This window comes from Oncorhynchus nerka, linkage group LG9b (assembly GCF_034236695.1).
Source record: "Oncorhynchus nerka isolate Pitt River linkage group LG9b, Oner_Uvic_2.0, whole genome shotgun sequence".
NCBI lineage: Eukaryota > Metazoa > Chordata > Actinopteri > Salmoniformes > Salmonidae > Oncorhynchus > Oncorhynchus nerka.
Window position 1 is genome coordinate 51,932,067 of NC_088424.1, and position 21,649 is coordinate 51,953,715.

Sequence of the window (21,649 nt, forward strand, 5' to 3'; positions counted from 1 at the left end):
CTGGCTGTGACCCTACTCTCTGAGAGTAATGGCAGACCCTGGCTGTGACCCTACTCTCTGAGGGTAATGACAGACCCTGGCTGTGACCCTACTCTCTGAGAGTAATGACAGACCCTGGCTGTGACCCTACTCTCTGAGAGTAATGAGACCCTGGCTGTGACCCTACTCTCTGAGAGTAATGGCAGACCCTGGCTGTAATGAGACCCTGGCTGTGACTCTCTGAGAGTAATGGCAGACCCTGGCTGTGACCCTACTCTCTGAGAGTAATGACAGACCCTGGCTGTGACCCTACTCTCTGAGAGTAATGACAGACCCTGGCTGTGACCCTACTCTCTGAGAGTAATGACAGACCCTGGCTGTGACCCTACTCTCTGAGAGTAATGAGACAGACCCCTGGCTGTGACCCTACTCTCTGAGAGTAATGGCAGACCCTGGCTGTGACCCTACTCTCTGAGAATGTAATGAGAGTAATGGCAGACCCTGGCTGTAATGAGACCCTGGCTGTGACCCTACTCTCTGAGAGTAATGACAGACCCTGGCTGTGACCCTACTCTCTGAGAGTAATGACAGACCCTGGCTGTGACCCTACTCTCTGAGAGTAATGACAGACCCTGGCTGTGACCCTACTCTCTGAGAGTAATGACAGACCCTGGCTGTGACCCTACTCTCTGAGAGTAGAGTTGGGATATGCAAAAAACAAACTTGTTTCCAACTCACACATGCGTATTGATACACACTTGTACATATGTGAAATAGGACAATTACAGGCACCCACCAAATTATTATTATTATTATTATTTGAATGCTACACAGCCTGTGTGATGTGATTCAGAAGTAATTTGGGCAATACACCCCTCACCCCCCAAACTGCAGATAAAACCCTATTGAACGAATGCTTTGTGGTTTTCTCGGTCTCATAAGAAAACACCTTCAGTTGAAGTTCAAAGCTTGTCCATCCTATTCTCTTCATATGATCGTATATGCAAGCACAGCAGACCGCTGCACCGGGCTGCGGCTGTCTCGATGTTCTCCCTGCGTGAAGAAATCAAGAATCAGAATCAGACACCAGAGGGTCACGTGATCACCAGGAGGCGGTGCGGTCGCGTCTATCAGCCAGTAGCAGCACACGTCAATCCAACACCAGGTTCCATGGAGAATGCCGAGATAACTCGAATAACGGTACGCTACAATATTTATGTGGGAGAAATGATCTTCGTTTGATAAACAACCGAATATGCGTTTGTCGCGCGCATCAATAAACCGCACATAAAACAACAACAACAACAAACGGCAGAACTGTTTTTCGTCTCGTCACGAAACCCAACAGCTCCAGCCGAGACAGAACCATTGTCTGAATATATGTTTAGGATGGCCTGGATAGGCAAGGTAAGACCGATTCTCTCTTTAAACAAGTGCCAAATTGATCAACAGACTGTATTAACTATGTGTGATTGAAAAATGAGCATAAATTGACTGGGCAGTGTGACAGTAGTGTTCGGAATAATATACGTTGCTGTGTTCAGCTGGACGCTGTTCGCGGTGTAACTGTTTCCCTCTTCTGCCCTCCTTTTTTTGTTTTTTTGACCACCAATTGTGGTTGACTGGTGGGTTAACGTTCAATCGGTTACAATGTAACGGGAAACATTATTGCAGAGGCCTGAAGGATACAAAGTATCCAACGATAACCGTTGATCTGGTATGTGTCCACATGCGTTGTGCATGTGGATTCCCCTTAGCCTATGTTTAGAGAACAAGGTCTGCGATGTGTGCAAATAATTATTTAGTATTGCTTCCATTACCTAAAGTTAAATTAAGTCCCACATTTATTACCATGCCATGGGCCATCGTGGTAAACAATTTGAGCGCGAATTCACGTTTTAAATAGACTTATCATCAATTTAAATGCCCGGCAGTGCCCCCCATTAGCCTATTATATTTGTATTGTCGAACAACTTATTTTTCTGCAAGAAACGCACATGATAGTACAACATACACACACACACACACACACACACACACACATATAGTCCGGGTAACCTTTAATGAACTATTTAGCAGTCTTATGGTTGGGGGTAGAAGCTGTCTCGGAGCCTGTTGGTCCGAGAGCCCATGCAGTTCGACTTTTTCTAGCCTTCCTCTGACACCGCCTGGTATTGAGGTCCTGGATGTCAGGGAGCTCGGCCCCAGGGATGTACTGGGCTGTACACACTACCCTCTGTAGGGACTTCCTCTGACACCGCCTGGTATTGAGGTCCTGGATGTCAGGGAGCTCGGCCCCAGTGATGTACTGGGCTGTACACACTACCCTCTGTAGGGACTTCCTCTGACACCGCCTGGTATTGAGGTCCTGGATGTCAGGGAGCTCGGCCCCAGTGATGTACTGGGCTGTACACACTACCCTCTGTAGGGACTTCCTCTGACACCGCCTGGTATAGAGGTCCTGGATGTCAGGGAGCTCGGCCCCAGTGATGTACTGGGCTGTACACACTACCCTCTGTAGGGACTTCCTCTGACACCGCCTGGTATTGAGGTCCTGGATGTCAGGGAGCTCGGCCCCAGTGATGTACTGGGCTGTACACACTACCCTCTGTAGGGACTTCCTCTGACACCGCCTGGTATTGAGGTCCTGGATGTCAGGGAGCTCGGCCCCAGTGATGTACTGGGCTGTTCACACTACCCTCTGTAGGGACTTCCTCTGACACCGCCTGGTATAGAGGTCCTGGATGTCAGGGAGCTCGGCCCCAGTGATGTACTGGGCTGTACACACTACCCTCTCTAGGGACTTCCTCTGACACCGCCTGGTATTGAGGTCCTGGATGTCAGGGAGCTCGGCCCCAGTGATGTACTGGGCTGTACACACTACCCTCTGTAGGGACTTCCTCTGACACCGCCTGGTATTGAGGTCCTGGATGTCAGGGAGCTTGGCCCCAGTGATGTACTGGGCTGTACACACTACCCTCTGTAGGGACTTCCTCTGACACCGCCTGGTATTGAGGTCCTGGATGTCAGGGAGCTCGGCCCCAGTGATGTACTGGGCTGTTCACACTACCCTCTGTAGCATCTTGAGGTCGAGGGCGGTGCATTTGCCATACCAAGTCATTCATCAAGTCAAGATGCTCTCGATGGTGCAGCTGTATAACTTTTTGTGGATCCTAGGCCCCATGCCATATATTTTAATCTTTCAGAGGGGCAAGAGGTGCTGTCGTGCCCTCTTCACGACTGTGTTGGTGTGTGTGGACCATGTTAAGTCCTTAGTGGTGTAGACGCCAAAGAACTTGAAGCTCTCGACCCACTCCACTAAAGCCCTGTCGATGTGGATGGGGGCGTGCTCTCCCCTCTTTCTCCTATAATCCATGATAGTTTACTGACATTGAGGGAGAGGTTGTTGCCCTGCCAACACACTGCCAAGTCTCTGGCCTTCTCATCGCTGTCTGTGATCAGGCCTAACACCCCCTTGTCGTTTGCAAACTTGATGATGGTGTTGAAGTGCGTGGCTACGCGGTCATGGGTGAGAAGGGGAGTACAGGAGGGGACTAAGCAAATGCACCCCTGAGGGTCCCCCCGTGTTGAGGGCTCAGTACCCTCAGCGCCCCCTTACTTCCTGTTGTATTCCTCAACACGAGTATAAAAGGCATTTAGCTCATTTTGGAGGGGAGGGGGGGTTCTACATCATTGGGCATCTCACGGCTGGGTTTCCCTTTATAAGCCCTGTCACATACGACGAGCATCAGAGCCGGTGTAATAGGATTCAACTTCCCTCATATATTGTTCTTTTGGATGTTCTTTTAGATTTTTTTTTGCCTGTGTAAGCAGTAGCTCTAGGTGAATTCCATGGAAACGGGTTTACGCTTTGACTCAGTTTTTTTTACTTTAAAATGTACAGTAAGTCAAACAAAAACCATTGATTTCTAAGTTTAACAAACCATGTAACTCTATGCTCTAGGACAACTTTTAACCATTAACACTGAACTAGTATTTTCCAAAAACACATTTAGTGGAAGAACTGTGCAGATGCAAACTTTGGTAACGGAATTACGGTAAAATCTCCCTCAGGTTTTTATGCGATCGTGTTTTTCCCGAAAACTCTTAAATATCTGCTCTGAATTAAGACACAAAGATGTCTGCAGCACAACACAGAACCGTAGATTAGAGTTCAGTACAATAGAGTACAATATACTGACAGTGTGTCAGCAGCAAAGTACCCCCTCACCATCACACCTCCTCCTCCATGCTTCTTGGTGGGAACCACACATGCGGCGATCGTCCGTTCACCTACTCTGCGTCTCACTAAGACACGATGGTTGGAACCAAAAATCTCAAATTTGGACTCATCAGGACAGATTTCCACAGATCTGATGTCCATTGCTCGTGTTTCTTGGCCCAAGCAGGTCTCATCTTCTTATCGGTGTCCTTTAGTAGTGGTTTCTTAACAGCAATTCAACCATGAAGGTCTGATTCACGCAGTCTCCTCTGAACAGTTGATGTTGAGATGTGTCTGTTACTTGAACTCTGTGATGCATTTATTTGGGCTGGGATTTCTGAGGCTGGTAACTCTAATGAACTTATTCTCTGCAGCAGAGGTAATTCTGGGTCTTACTGTCCTGTGGTGGTCCTCATGAGAGCCTGTTTCATCATAGCTTGATGGTTTTTGGGACTGCACTTGAAGAAACGTTCAAAGTTCTTTAATGTTCCAGATTGACTGACCTTCATGTCTTAAAGTAATGATGGACTGTCGTTTCTCTTTGCTTATTTGAGATGTTCTTGCCATAATATGGACTTGGTCTTTTACCCAATATGGCTATCTTCTGTATACCCCTACCACCCCTACCTTGTCACAACACAACTGATTGGCTCAAACAAGGCACACCTGTTAATTGAAATGCATTCCAGGTGACTAACTCGTAAAGCTGGTTGAGAAGCTGCCATCAAAGCAAAGGATGGCTACTTTGAAGAATTTCAAATATAAAATATATTTTGATTTGTTTAACACTTTCTTTGGTTACTACATGATTCCATATGTGTTATTTCATAGTTTTCATGTCTTCACTATTATGCTACAACTATTATTCTACAATGTAGAAAACCCCTGGAATGAGCAGTTGTGTCCAAACGTTTGACTGGTACTGTACGTCTATGATAGGTTTAGATTTGGTCCAGTCCGGTCCGTCTGTGGACGCTAACATCAAGGCCGGACTGAATAAATGTCAACTACTTTTCAAGAGACATTAACCGGAGAGAGAGGGAAAGAGAGGGGGAGGGGCTGCTGAACATAACAGCATGCCAGTGGAAGGGAGGACAGTAGGGAAAGGGGATACCTAGTCAGTTGTACAACTGAATGCATTCAACCGAATAGCAGGTGACCCAACTGTGGTTTGTGATTATTACGATTTGTAGCCAATTCAGCTGCAGTAATTACGTTACACATTTTTAGGTAATTCTGTTAACAATTTCGTAACATAATTATGAGTTTTGATCACTTAATAATTCATAAACAAAATTGATGTCAGTAAAATCACTATAACTAATTGGTAGCTCAACTACTACTAGTTAATGTGAGACTAGTTGGCTACATCTAGGCTACATATTGACCTTCAATCATGTTAGGCCACTGGTACAATATATTAATTTATGGTTAGATTAGAATTGTGAATATAATCATTGGCCTGTACAGAGACTTCCAAATCCACATCTCTATCCATGGGAACAGGCCTATTTAGCAAGCTAGTTACTTGCAGAACATGAACACATGCAGACCAGAAACCAAAATTAAGTTTTGCTTACGATGTGTTTTGATTGGTGCGAAGCCAAATCCAAACTGGCCTCCTTTTGGTGGGGCGTTTTGCTGCAGGTCAACGCCAATCGGCTAATTATTTAATACATTTTTGTATCAAGGGAGGCCAAATGCTTGTTGGCATCGTTCAATTAAATGCTACGTCAGTAACATGTAATGCTCTTTTGGTCCAGACAGCATCAGATACATGGACTACACATAGAGAGACAGAGGGGCGCTGTTCCCCTCGCTATGATGTAGATAGATGTAGATAGAGTCGTCCAGCCACGTCTCTGGCAGCTTTTCAAGTCTCTCTGATACGAGACTCTGGAACTAAGCTCATCCATCGTATTCTCCAGTTTTTTTGTATTTTTTTATTCCACGTTTATTTAACCAGGGTAGGCCAGTTGAGAACAAGTTCTAATTTACAACTGCGACCTGACCAAGATAAAGCAAAGCAGTTCGACACAAACAACAACACAGAGTTACAGTATGGGGATGAGGTAGGTAGATAGATAGGTCAATTGGATGGGCTATTTACAGATGGGCTGTGTACAGGTGCAGTGATCTGTGAACTGCTCTGACAGCTGATGCTTAAAGCTAGTGAGGGAGGTAAGAGTCTCCAGCTTCAGATATTTTTGCAGTTCGTTCCAGTCATTGGCAGCAGAGAACTGGAAGGAGAGGCAGCCAAAGGAAGAATTGGCTTTGGGGGTGACCAGTGAGATATACCTGCTGAGCATACAGGTCGCAGTGGTGGGTAGTATATGGGGCTTTGGTGACAAAACGGATGGCACTGTGATATACTACATCCAGTTTGCTCAGTAGAGTGTTGGAGGCTATTTTGTAAATTACATCGCCGAAGTCAAGGATCGGTAGGATGGTCAGTTTTACGAGGGTATGTTTGGCAGCATGGGTGAAGGATGCTTTGTTGTGAAATAAGAAGCCGATTCTAGATTTAATTTTTGATTGGAGATGCTTAATGTGAGTCTGGAAGGAGAGTTTACAGTCTAACCAGACACCTACAGTGGGGCAAAAAAAGTATTTAGTCAGCCACCTATTGTGCAAGTTCTCCCACTTAAAAAGATGAGAGAGGCCTGTAATTTTCATCATAGGTACACTTCAACTATGACAGACAAAATGAGAAAAAAAATCCAGAAAATCACATTGTAGGATTTTTAATGAATTTATTTGCAAATTATGGTGGAAAATAAGTATTTGGTCACCTACAAACAAGCAAGATTTCTGGCTCTCACAGACCTGTAACTTCTTCTTTAAGAGGCTCCTCTGTCCTAGAGGTGGATCAGTGAATCATCAGCAGCAAGAGCAACATCATTGAAGTATACAGAGAAGAGAGTCGGCCCCGAGAATTGAACCCTGTGGCACCCCCATAGAGACTGTCAGAGGTCCGGACAACAGACACACTGAACTCTATCAGAGAAGTAGTTGGTAAACCAGGCGAGGCAAATCATTTGAGAAACCAAGGCTGTCGAGTCTGCCAATAAGAATGTGGTGATTGACAAAAGTCGAAAGCCTCGGCTTGTCCAGTGACCGGACATTATCCAATAGAATGGATGGGGAGCGCCAGTCAACTTTCTCCCTTGTCTCAGTCTCACCTCATCTAGCGTGTTTACACCTGCAGAGTTTTGGTAGCCCACGAAACACAAGTCATATTCGAAGTCGAAATCGAGGTTAGTGACTGTCGATCTGATGTCCTGCAGAGCGTGGCTGGTCATATGTGATACTAGTAGGAACTCTGTGCACAGACAAAAGTCAAGATAAACACGATAAAAGTCACTCTGTAGCACAGTTGGGTTGGAGCCTCTCCATCGACAGGTAGTTAGATACAGTTAAGATATAGTGCTTCAGTTCAGTTGACACTACAGTATCCGTCTGATATCAATGACCTTGATGATGGCGATGACGCCACTGAGACGCACTGCAGTGAGAGACGACACACTTGGCATGCTCCTGTTTACGCTAAAGTCATCATAACAGTGTGTGTGTGTGTGTGTGTGTGTGTGTGTGTGTGTGTGTCCAGTCACCATAACAGTGTGTGTGTCCAGTCCCCATAACAGTGTGTGTGTGTGTGTCCAGTCACCATAACAGTGTGTGTGTCCAGTCACCATAACAGTGTGTGTGTCCAGTCCCCATAACAGTGTGTGTGTGTGTGTCCAGTCACCATAACAGTGTGTGTGTCCAGTCACCATAACAGTGTGTGTGTGTGTGTCCAGTCACCATAACAGTGTGTGTGTGTGTGTCCAGTCACCATAACAGTGTGTGTGTGTGTGTGTCCAGTCACCATAACAGTGTGTGTGTGTGTGTGTGTGTCCAGTCACCATAACAGTGTGTGTGTGTGTGTGTCCAGTCACCATAACAGTGTGTGTGTCCAGTCACCATAACAGTGTGTGTGTGTGTGTGTGTGTGTGTGTGTGTGTGTGTGTGTGTGTGTGTGTGTGTGTGTGTGTGTGTGTGTGTCCAGTCACCATAACAGTGTGTCCAGTGTGTCCAGTCACCATAACAGTGTGTGTGTGTGTGTCCAGTCACCATAACAGTGTGTGTGTGTGTGTGTCCAGTCACCATAACAGTGTGTCCAGTGTGTCCAGTCACCATAAGAGTGTGTGTGTCCAGTCACCATAACAGTGTGTGTGTGTGTGTGTGTGTGTGTGTGTGTCCAGTCACCATAACAGTGTGTCCAGTGTGTCCAGTCACCATAACAGTGTGTGTGTCCAGTCACAATAACAGTGTGTGTGTGTGTGTGTGTGTGTGTGTCCAGTCACCATAACAGTATGTCCAGTGTGTCCAGTCACCATAACAGTGTGTCAAATCAAATCAAATGTATTTATAAAGCCCTTCGTACATCAGCTGATATCTCAAAGTGCTGTACAGAAACCCAGCCTAAAACCCCAAACAGCAAGCAATGCAGGTGTAGAAGCACGGTGGCTAGGAAAAACTCCCTAGAAAGGCCAAAACCTAGGAAGAAACCTAGAGAGGAACCAGGCTATGTGGGGTGGCCAGTCCTCTTTGGCTGTGCCGGGTGGAGATTATAACAGAACATGACCAAGATGTTCAAATGTTCATAAATGACCAGCATGGTTGAATAATAATAAGGCAGAACAGTTGAAACTGGAGCAGCAGCATGGCCAGGTGGACTGGGGACAGTAAGGAGTCATCATGTCTGGTAGCCCTGAGGCATGGTCTTAGGGCCCAGGTCCTCCGAGAGAGAGAAAGAAAGAGAGAAAGAGAGAATTAGAGAGAGCATACTTAAATTCACACAGGACACCGAATAGGACAGGAGAAGTACTCCAGATATAACAAACTGACCCTAGCCCCCCGACACATAAACTACTGCAGCATAAATACTGGAGGCTGAGACAGGAGGGGTCCAGTGTGTGTCCAGTCAACATAATAGTGTGTGTGTGTGTCCAGTCACCATAACAGTGTGTGTGTGTGTCCAGTCACCATAACAGTGTGTGTGTGTGTCCAGTCACCATAACAGTGTGTGTGTGTGTGTGTGTCCAGTCACCATAACAGTGTGTGTGTGTGTGTGTGTGTGTGTGTGTGTGTCCAGTCACCATAACAGTATCTGTGTGTGTGTCCAGTCACCATAACAGTGTGTGTGTGTGTGTCCAGTCACCATAACAGTGTGTCCAGTGTGTCCAGTCACCATAACAGTGTGTGTGTGTGTGTGTGTGTGTGTGTGTGTGTGTGTCCAGTCACCATAACAGTGTGTGTGTGTGTGTCCAGTCACCATAACAGTGTGTCCAGTGTGTCCAGTCACCATAACAGTGTGTGTGTGTCCAGTCACCATAACAGTGTGTCAAATCAAATGTATTTATAAAGCCCTTCGTACATCAGCTGATATCTCAAAGTGCTGTACAGAAACCCAGCCTAAAACCCCAAACAGCAAGCAATGCAGGTGTAGAAGCACGGTGGCTAGGAAAAACTCCCTAGAAGGCCAAAACCTAGGAAGAAACCTAGATAGGAACCAGGCTATGAGGGGTGGCCAGTCCTCTTCTGGCTGTGCCGGGTGGAGATTATAACAGAACATGACCAAGATGTTCAAATGTTCATAAATGACCAGCATGGTCCAATAATAATAAGGCAGAACAGTTGAAACTGGAGCAGCAGCATGGCCAGGTGGACTGGGGAGAGCAAGGAGTCATCATGTCAGGTAGTCCTGGGACATGGTCCTAGGGCCCAGGCCAGTTGAAACTGGAGCAGCAGCATGGCCAGGTGGACTGGGGACAGTAAGGAGTCATCATGTCTGGTAGCCCTGAGGCATGGTCTTAGGGCTCAGGTCCTCCGAGAGAGAGAAAGAAAGAGAGAAGGAGAGAATTAGAGAACGCACACTTAGATTCACACAGGACACCGAATAGGACAGGAGAAGTACTCCAGATATAACAAACTGACCCTAGCCCCCCGACACATAAACTACTGCAGCATAAATACTGGAGGCTGAGACAGGAGGGGTGCAGTGTGTGTCCAGTCAACATAATAGTGTGTGTGTGTGTGTGTGTGTGTCCAGTCACCATAACAGTGTGTGTGTGTGTGTGTGTGTGTGTGTCCAGTCAACATCATAGTGTGTGTGTGTGTGTGTGTGTGTCCAGTCACCATAACAGTGTGTGTGTGTGTGTGTGTGTGTGTGTGTGTGTGTGTGTCCAGTCAACATCATAGTGTGTGTGTGTGTGTGTCCAGTCAACATCATAGTGTGTGTGTGTGTGTCCAGTCAACATCATAGTGTGTGTGTGTGTGTCCAGTCACCATAACAGTGTGTGTGTGGGTGTGTGTGTGTGTGTGTGTCCAGTCACCATAATAGTGTGTGTGTGTGTCCAGTCACCATAACAGTGTGTGTGTGTGTGTGTGTGTGTGTGTGTGTGTGTGTGTGTGTGTGTGTGTGTGTGTGTGTGTGTGTGTGTGTGTGTGTGTCCAGTCACCATAAGTGTGTGTGTGTGTTGTGTTTTGGAATTCTGGTTTGCACTCTTTCAAATCCTTGGCCAGATATCCTATGTTATTACATAATTAGCCTACATTATTCAGGATCAATGACAGTCTCTAAATGGTTAACTTCCTGTCCAGTTATGATCAGGAATAGATACAGCTACTGGCAGAGTATACAGGGATGTGTTTGGAAACCGGGTTTAGGCGATTTCAAATCCTTGGTCAGATTTTCTCTGTTATTACATTATTTGGCTACAATGTTACAATTACACGGTTTCCTAGATTTTAGTAATTTAGACTTTTAATCATTGGAATGCTTTTAACTTCCTCTCCAGTTACTTAGTTCATGAGGGAGGGAGAGAGGGAGGGAGGGAGGGAGGCAGAAAACCTGTGTGTGTGTGTGTGTGATGAGGATGGGAATCCTTCCCTCTCCCCTAGCCATCTGCTAGCTACAGCCACCACTTCAAGCCATTACTATCATTCACGTAAGTCCCAGTGGTAATGTTTCATCACTCGTCATGGGAAGTGCTCTTCTGCTTTAAACTGGAAAAGTAGAGAGTGTGTGTGTGTGTGTGTGTGTGTGTGTGTGTGTGTGTCTCTGCGTCTGTGTGTGTGTGTGTCTGTGTGTGTGTGTCTGTGTCTGTGTGTGTGTCTGTGTGTGTCTGTGTCTGTGTGTGTGTGTGTGTGTGTGTCTGTGTGTCTGTGTCTGTGTGTGTGTGTGTGTGTGTGTGTGTGTGTGTGTGTGTCTGTGTGTGTGTGTGTGTGTGTGTGTGTCTGTGTCTGTGTCTGTGTGTGTGTGTGTGTGTGTGTGTGTGTGTGTGTGTGTGTGTGTGTCTGTGTGTGTGTGTGTGTGTGTGTGTGTGTGTGTCTGTGTCTGTGTCTGTGTCTGTGTCTGTGTCTGTGTCTGTGTCTGTGTGTGTGTGTGTGTGTGTGTGTGTGTGTGTGTGTGTGTGTGTGTGTGTCTGTGTCTGTGTGTGTGTGGCAGGATTATGCCGAGCTACACTACTGGCAGCTGTTCATCATATAACAAGTACGGTCCAACCAAATCATGTATAGTCATTTTACATTTAGATATAACCTATGGGCCATTATTGGATTCTTCAGCATGAAGTCTCTTCTCTCTTTATCTAGCTCTCTACACTACATTTATTATTTAATTATTAATATTACAGTAGAGTGGAGTATATTATTAATATTACCAAAATAATGTGTTCATCTGTTTGTTGAACATCTCATTCCAAAATCATGGCCATTAATATAGAGTTGGTCCCCCCCCTTTGTTGCTATAACAGCCTCCACTCTTCTGGGAAGGCTTTCCACTAGATGTTGGAACATTGCTGATATAACAGCCTCCACTCTTCTGGGAAGGCTTTTCACTAGATGTAGGAACATTGCTGCTATAACAGCCTCCACTCTTCTGGGAAGGTTTTCCACTAGATGTTGGAACATTGCTGCTATAACAGCCTCCACTCTTCTGGGAAGGCTTTCCACTAGACGTTGGAACATTGCTGCTATAACAGCCTCCACTCTTCTGGGAAGGCTTTCCACTAGATGTTGGAACATTGCTGCTATAACAGCCTCCACTCTTCTGGGAAGGCTTTCCACTAGATGTTGGAACATTGCTGCTATAACAGCCTCCACTCTTCTGGGAAGGCTTTCCACTAGACGTTGGAACATTGCTGATATAACAGCCTCCACTCTTCTGGGAAGGCTTTCCACTAGATGTTGGAACATTGCTGATATAACAGCCTCCACTCTTCTGGGAAGGGTTTCCACTAGATGTTGGAACATTGCTGTTATAACAGCCTCCACTCTTCTGGGAAGGCTTTCCACTAGATGTTGGAACATTGCTGTTATAACAGCCTCCACTCTTCTGGGAAGGCTTAGAGTAGATTACAGTAAAGTACGGTAGAGTAAAGTACAGTAGAGTAGAGTTCAGTACAGTAGAGTACAGTAGAGTAGAGTACAGTAGAGTAGAGTAGAGTTCAGTACAGTTGAGTTCAGTAGAGTAGAGTAGAGTAGAGTACAGTAGAGTACAGTAGAGTTCAGTACAGTAGAGTAGAGTACAGTAGAGTGCAGTAGAGCTCAGTAGAGTACAGAACAGTAGATTACAGTAGAGCTCAGTAGAGTGGTGTACAGTAGAATAGATTACAGTAGATTACAGTAGAGCTCAGTAGAGTACAGACAGTAGATTACAGTAGAGCTCAGTAGAGTGGAGTACAGTAGAGTAGATTACAGTAGATTACAGTAGAGCTCAGTAGAGTACAGACAGTAGATTACAGTAGAGCTCAGTAGAGTAGAGTACAGAACAGTAGATTACAGTAGAGCTCAGTAGAGTGGAGTACAGTAGAGTATATTACTGTAGAGCGCAGTAGAGTACAGACAGTAGATTACAGTAGAGCTCAGTAGAGTGGAGTACAGAACAGTAGATTACAGTAGAGTAGAGTGGAGTACAGTAGAGTAGATTACAGTAGAGCTCAGTAGAGCTCAGTAGAGTACAGACAGTAGATTACAGTAGAGTGGAGTATAGTAGAGTATATTACATTAGATTACAGTAGAGCTCAGTAGAGTACAAACAGTAGAGCTCATTAGAGTGGAGTACAGTAGAGTATATTACAGTAGATTACAGTAGAGCTCAGTAGAGTACAGACAGTAGATTACAGTAGAGCTCAGTAGAGTGGAGTACAGTAGAGTATATTACAGTAGATTACAGTAGAGCTCAGTAGAGTAGAGTACAGACAGTAGATTACACTAGAGCTCAGTAGAGTGGAGTACAGAACAGTAGATTACAGTAGAGCTCAGTAGAGTATAGTACAGTAGAGTAGATTACAGTAGAGCTCAGTAGAGTGGAGTACAGAACAGTAGATTACAGTAGAGCTCAGTAGAGTGGAGTACAGAACAGTAGATTACAGTAGAGCTCAGTAGAGTGGAGTACAGAACAGTAGATTACAGTAGAGCTCAGTAGAGTGGAGTACAGAACAGTAGATTACAGTAGAGCTCAGTAGAGTGGAGTACAGTAGAGTAGATTACAGTAGATTACAGTAGAGCTCAGTAGAGTACAGACAGTAGATTACAGTAGAGCTCAGTAGAGTGGAGTACAGTAGAGTAGATTACAGTAGAGCTCAGTAGAGTGGAGTACAGAACAGTAGATTACAGTAGAGCTCAGTAGAGTATAGTACAGAACAGTATATTACAGTAGATTACAGTAGAGCTCAGTAGAGTAGAGTACAGAACAGTATATTACAGTAGATTACAGTAGAGCTCAGTAGAGTACAGACAGTAGATTACGGTAGAGCTCAGTAGAGTAGAGTATAGTAAAGTACAGTAGAGTAAAGTACAGTAGAGTAGAGTAGAGTACAGTACAGTAGAGTAGAGCTCAGGTGAGCACAGTAGAGTACAGTAGAGTAGAGTACAGTAGCAGTAGAGTACAGTAGCAGTAGAGTATGTCTGGAGTCTTACCTACGATGTCTGGTACCTTACCCTACGATGTCTGGAGCCTTACCCTACGATGTCTGGAGCCTTACCCTACGATGTCTGGAGCCTTACCCTACGATGTCTGGAGTCTTACCCTACGATGTCTGGAGCCTGCTGGTTTTCAACGCAGGCTATTCTGCTAAAACAACTACAGCCTAAAATGTTTACATTGCGGACCCAACCGATAGGGATGGATAGAAATTTACATAATGGTTACCTGGAGGAAAATGTGGGAGGGACATGTAATTTGTAATTGACCAACATTTCAATATGTCTTAGCATTTTTAGAATGAGTTTCTTATTAGGCTATGTATGAATGTCTGTCTGATGCCACCCCTCATCTATGATTCTCTGCTGGGCCTATAGGCTCTTTTTTTTTTTACTGTGAACTCAATCAAAGACTATAGACTACGAAGTGGATGCTCAGAGAAGCACAGAGCAAAATCATATTTCTAAGATCCCCCAGCCTGCTCTGCTCTTCCTGATAAAAACGTTGTTTTTGTGTGTGTGCTCCTTATTAACCAATGACTGTGCTGCCTAGGTCTACAAGTGGTAGTTCAAGAGGAGAGTCAAAGGTTTCTTCTGAAAATAATGTTGGATTAGGCCTAGTCCCAAAACGTGCACTTGGGTTATTGAGTTATTGACCTCACATTAAGACAGATTCTAGTAACTGACATTGTGGTTTTGAAACTTGAAGCAGCAGTTGCCACAACCAATCAGAAATGGACAGCTCACGATGCTGAAAGTAGGCGAATTCCACGAGGTACAATTCATTTAAACCATCTTCATTTTAATTAGACTCTACTAACAACAAGAGGGCTTTGTGTTGGAGCCTATGTCTTCCTATTTAAGAAAGAAGAGGTGGGACCTACCTGATAGACAGACATTAGGCTATAAGCTGCTATATCCATAGATTTGTTGGTTAACTCCTCCACCCACAATTCACGCTTTAAATCGCCTACCTCCATGTCAGTGAAGGGCTGTTCAGTTAAAACCAGGACTGGAATTGAGGGGTATAAGAGGGTATGCAATAGGCCATATGAGTTTGGGATATTATTATTATTATTATTATTATTGTTGTTTAGTTTCTTTGACATTGAGGCTGAGCTACAACCTTCTATTACAGAGGAGACCATTTAAAAAAAGAGAGGTGTTTGTCAGACCATGAGACATCCCATCCCGAGGTCAAAGGTGACAGAACTAGAGAGGTGTTTGTCAGACCAGGAGACATCCCATCCTGAGGTCAAAGGTGACAGAACTAGAGAGGTGTTTGTCAGACCAGGAGACATCCCATCCCGAGGTCAAAGGTGACAGAACTAGAGAGGTGTTTGTCAGACCATGAGACATCCCATCCTGAGGTCAAAGGTGACAGAACTAGAGAGGTGTTTGTCAGACCAGGAGACATCCCATCCCGAGGTCAAAGGTGACAGAACTAGAGAGGTGTTTGTCAGACCATGAGACATCCCATCCTGAGGTCAAAGGTGACAGAACTAGAGAGGTGTTTGTCAGACCAGGAGACATCCCATCCTGAGGTCAAAGGTGACAGAACGGTGTTGGTCAGACCAGGAGACATCCCATCCTGAGGTCAAAGGTGACAGAACGGTGTTTGTCAGACCAGGAGACATCCCATCCTGAGGTGAAAGGTGACAGAACGGTGTTGGTCAGACCAGGAGACATCCCATCCTGAGGTCAAAGGTGACAGAACGGTGTTGGTCAGACCAGGAGACATCCCATCCTGAGGTCAAAGGTGACAGAACGGTGTTGGTCAGACCAGGAGACATCCCATCCTGAGGTCAAAGGTGACAGAACGGTGTTGGTCAGACCAGGAGACATCCCATCCTGAGGTCAAAGGTGACAGAACGGTGTTGGTCAGACCAGGAGACATCCCATCCTGAGGTCAAAGGTGACAGAACGGTGTTGGTCAGACCAGGAGACATCCCATCCTGAGGTCAAAGGTGACAGAAGTTGGTCAGACCAGGAGACATCCCATCCTGAGGTGAAAGGTGACAGAACGGTGTTGGTCAGACCAGGAGACATCCCATCCTGAGGTCAAAGGTGACAGAACGGTGTTGGTCAGACCAGGAGACATCCCATCCTGAGGTCAAAGGTGACAGAACGGTGTTGGTCAGACCAGGAGACATCCCATCCTGGAGGTCACAGGTGAAAGAATGGTGTTGGTCAGACCAGTTTGGGACATCCCATCCTGATGGAAAGGTGAGACAAATGGTGTTGGTCAGACCAGGAGACATCCCATCCTGAGGTCAAAGGTGACAGAACGGTGTTGGTCAGACCAGGAGACATCCCATCCTGAGGTCAAAGGTGACAGAACGGTGTTGGTCAGACCAGGAGACATCCCATCCTGAGGTCAAAGGTGACAGAACGGTGTTGGTCAGACCAGGAGACATCCCATCCTGAGGTCAAAGGTGAGCCCACAGACCAGAGAGGTGTTTGGAAGTAGACATCCCATCTGAGGTGAAAGGTGACAGAAAAATGGTCAGACCAGGAGACATCCCATCCTGAGGTCAAAGGTGACAGAATCGGTGTTGGTCAGATAGGAGACATCCCATCCTGAGGTCAAAGACAGAATTCAATGTGTTGGTCAGACCAGTAGACATCCCATCCTGTGTTTCTAGGTGAAAGGTGACATAACGGTGTTGGTCAGACCAGGAGACATCCCAATCTGTTTCTGAAAGGTGACAGAACGGTAATAGACCAGTAGACATCCCATCCTGAGGTCAAAGGTGACAGAACGGTGTTGGTCAGACCAGTAGACATCCCATCCTGAGGTCAAAGGTGACAGAATTCAATGTGTTGGTCTAGACCAGGAGACATCCCATCCTGAGGTCAAAGGACTGACAGAATTCAATGTGTTGGTCAGACCAGGAGACATCCCATCCTGAGGTGAAAGGTGACAATGTGTTTCAGACCAGGAGACATCCCATCCTGAGGTCAAAGGTGACAGAACGGTGTTGGTCAGACCAGGAGACATCCCATCCAATGAGGTCAAAGGTGACTAACGGTGTTGGTCAGATAGCAGTAGGACATCCATCCTGAGGTCAAAGGTGAAGAACGGTGTTGGTCTCCCATCCTGAGGTCAAAGGTGACAGAACTAGAGAGGTGTTTGTCAGACCAGGAGACATCCCATTCTGTGAAAGGTGACTGAACAATGTGTTGGTCAATACCAGGAGACATCCCATCCTGAGGTCAAAGTGTTTCTATGGGTCAATAGCAGTAAGGACATCCCATCCTGAGGTCAAAGGTGACAGAACGGTGTTGGTCAGACCAGGACATCCCATCCTGAGGTGAAAGGTTTCAGAACGGTAATAGTCAGACCAGGAGACATCCCATCTGTTAGGTGAATGGTGACAGAACGGGTAATGGCAGTAAGGAGACATCCCATCCTGAGGTCAAAGGTGACAGAACGGTGTTGGTCAGACAATGTGACATCCCATCCTGAGGTCAATAGGTGACAGAACTGTCTGTTCATTCAAGGTGACATCCCATCCTGAGGTGAAAGGTGAGTAAGGACTGTTGGTCAGACCAGGAGACATCCCATCCTGAGGTGAAAGGTGACAGAACTGTTGGTATTCCAGGAGACGTTTCTAAAATCGGACTTCTCACAAAAAATGGTCTGTAGCATCTATCTGTTTGGGCTACACACTGTTATGACTATCGATGGAAAGATGAGACACAATGGTGTCTCTGTTCTGCTCTACATCTTGGGACTCTCTGGTCGCTAATAGCCGTCTGCCAACTATCTGTCTGTCGCATCCGAACGGTTTGGGCTATAATGGACCCCCTAAAGGAGAGGACTCTGTTATTCAGGAACATGTTGGTTCTGCTTTCTAGGAAGCCCACAGACCAGCTGAAGAAAATAATGGACTATCTGTTATTCAATGTGTTTCATGTAATACATGTAAAAATATATATATATATAATTAATAAATACCAATATCCTGATCTTTCTCTCAGATATAGGACATACACTTCAGATCTGTTATTCAATGTGTTTCTATGGGCTAATAGCAGTAAGGACTATCTGTTATTCAATGTGTTTCTATGGGCTAATAGCAGTAAGGACTATCTGTTATTCAATGTGTTTCTATTGGCTAATAGCAGTAAGGACTATCTGTTATTCAATGTGTTTCTATGGGCTAATAGCAGTAAGGACTATCTGTTATTCAATGTGTTTCTATGGGCTAATAGCAGTAAGGACTATCTGTTATTCAATGTGTTTCTATGGGCTAATAGCAGTAAGGACTATCTGTTATTCAATGTGTTTCTATGGGCTAATAGCAGTAAGGACTATCTGTTATTCAATGTGTTTCTATGGGCTAATAGCAGTAAGGACTATCTGTTATTCAATGTGTTTCTAACAGCAGTAAGGACTATCTGTTATTCAATGTGTTTCTATTGGCTAATAGCAGTAAGGACTATCTGTTATTCAATGTGTTTCTATTGGCTAATAGCAGTAAGGACTATCTGTTATTCAATGTGTTTCTATTGGCTAATAGCAGTAAGGACTATCTGTTATTCAATGTGTTTCTATGGGCTAATAGCAGTAAGGACTATCTGTTATTCAATGTGTTTCTATGGGCTAATAGCAGTAAGGACTATCTGTTATTCAATGTGTTTCTAATAGCAGTAAGGACTATCTGTTATTCAATGTGTTTCTATGGGCTAATAGCAGTAAGGACTATCTGTTATTCAATGTGTTTCTATTGGCTAATAGCAGTAAGGACTATCTGTTATTCAATGTGTTTCTATGGGCTAATAGCAGTAAGGACTATCTGTTATTCAATGTGTTTCTATGGGCTAATAGCAGTAAGGACTATCTGTTATTCAATGTGTTTCTATGGGCTAATAGCAGTAAGGACTATCTGTTATTCAATGTGTTTCTATGGGCTAATAGCAGTAAGGACTATCTGTTATTCAATGTGTTTTTCATCTTCCAGGAATTGTGTCCAGATCCTTGCTAATGGGGCCGTGATTGGCTGCTGATGAATGGGCCTCAGGATCTGTTTCAGTATCTCTGTGCAGTCAAATGGCCATCTGACAAAATGCAATTGTGTTTCTTATGCCTGCCCATAGCATAATCAGAGCCAGGTGATGAAGCCTATCTGTGGTTTCAATGGTTTTCTATGTGAGGCTGGTTGGATTTCTGCCAAATTCTCTAAAATGACTGGGCGGCATATGGGCTAGAGTAATGAACATTCAATGTGTTTCTGGCAACATCTATCTGTGGACATTCCTGCAGTCAGCAATAGCAGTAAGGACTATGCCAATTGCACGCTCCCTCAAAACTTGACACTATCTGTTATTCATTGTGTTTCTATGACAAATAGCTGCACATTTTAGTGTGTTTTAATTGTCCCCAGCACAAGGTGCACCTGTGTAATGATCATGCTGTTTAATCAGCTTTCTTGATATGCCACTACCTGTCAGGTGGATGGATTATCTTGGTAAAGGAGAAATGCTCACTAACAGGTGTTTCTAAACACATATCGCACAACATTATAGATGAGCTTTTAGCTTTGACATTTTGGGATCTTTAGTTCATGGAAAGGACCAACACTTATTTTAAATTTATTTATACATTTTTATTTCACCTTTATTTAACCAGGTAGGCTAGTTGAGAACAAGTTCTCATTTACAACTTATGGCCTGTCACGCCCTGACCTTAGTTTTTCTCTATTTTGGTTTGGTCAGGCAGTGTGATTTGGGGTGGGCATTCTATGTTATTTTTTTCTATGTTTTGTATTTCTTTGTGTTTGTAATAGCAGTGTGGTTCTCAATCAGACACAGCTTCTATCGGGTCTCTGATTGAGAACCACACTGTTATTCAATGAGCCTTTTCCCACCTGTGTTTTGTGTATTTTCTGTTTAGTGTTTTCTATGGGCTACCTGACAGGACTGTTTCTGTTTTCACTTTGGTATTTTGTTCTAGTAGTTCAGTTTAAAATAAAGTCATGAACATTCAATGCTGCGCTTTGGCCCGATTCTTCAGTCATCAGACGACTGACACCCTTTTCATGGCCAAGATAAAGCAAAGCAGTGCGACAAAAACAACACAGAGTTACACATGGAAGAAACAAACATACAATAGGAAAGTCTGTTATTCAATGTGTTTCAAATTAGGGCTAATAGCAATAAATAGGCCATGGTGGCGAAATAATTTCTATAGCAATTAAACAGTAGAATGTGCAGAAGATGAATGTGCAAGTGTTTACTGGGGTGCAAAGGAGCAAGATAAATAAATAAATACAGTATGGGGATGTAGATTGAATGGGCTATTTACAGATGGGCTATGTACATGTGCATTCTGTGAGCTGCTCTATGGTGCTAAAGTTAGTGAGGAGATATGAGTTATTCAATGTGATTTTTGGGTTAATTCCAGACAAGGACTATCTGTTATTCATGTTTCTCTCAGACCTAGTAAATATGATGATAGATTCATGCAATGTGTTTCTATGAAAGAGATCTTTCCACCCCCTACTCTTGTCCACGTGTTCTGTGAACCCACAACCTTCCGCCCGCAGCCCTAAGGACTATCTGCCATGTCATGCAATGCAGGGTTTCATGGGCAAACTCGGCCCTGGGGAAGTGACTCACCCTGTCCTTTTCAAACATCGTGTGACTCGCTCCTGCAGGCTCTACAACATCCGTAGAGTAGACTATCTGTTTGTGTTTCTCACAGCAGGAAGAGGAACATCCGTTATTCAATGTTTCCTCACAATAGGAAGAGGAACATCCGTTAGAGTAATGTTTCCTCACACAGGAAGCAGTGCAGGTCCTAGTCCAGGTATTCAATGTGTCTCCCGTCTGGGCTAGCTAAAACACACAACCCCGAGAGCAGAAAATAAACAACGCCACTCCTGTTTAATAACAGGTAACAATGTCCTGGTATCCTTTAATTTCCTCTGTTCCTATCAGCCCTTCCAGACACGTGTGTAGCTGGGGAGGATGGTTTGTGATGGGGCAGGGGCAGGGGCAGGGGATTCAGGGATGAGGGGCAGGGGCATGGGGCAGGGGGAGGGGCAGGGGGAGGGGTTTCAATAGAGGGTGAGAACACCATTGTTTAAATGTGTTTCTGTTTGAGGGAACAGAACAGAGGCAGTCTGTTATTCAGATGTGTTTCAGCCTAAAGAACACAGACATACCCTCAGCTCTACTTCTATCAGTGTTTCTACCCTCAGCTAATCTCAGTCAGCTCTACTGTTACTCTCTATGTCTACTCTCTACTCTGTTATCTCAGCTTTCTATCTCTACTCTCTACTCTCAGCTTATTCAATGTGTTTCTAATCAGCAGTAAGGCTATCTGTTATTCAATGTGTTTCTAATAGCAGTAAGGACTATCTGTTATTCAATGTGTTTCTACTCTGGCTAATAGCAGTAAGGACTATCTGTTATTCAATGCTGTTTCTACTGGCTACTAGCAGTAAGGACTATCTGTTATTCAATGTGTTT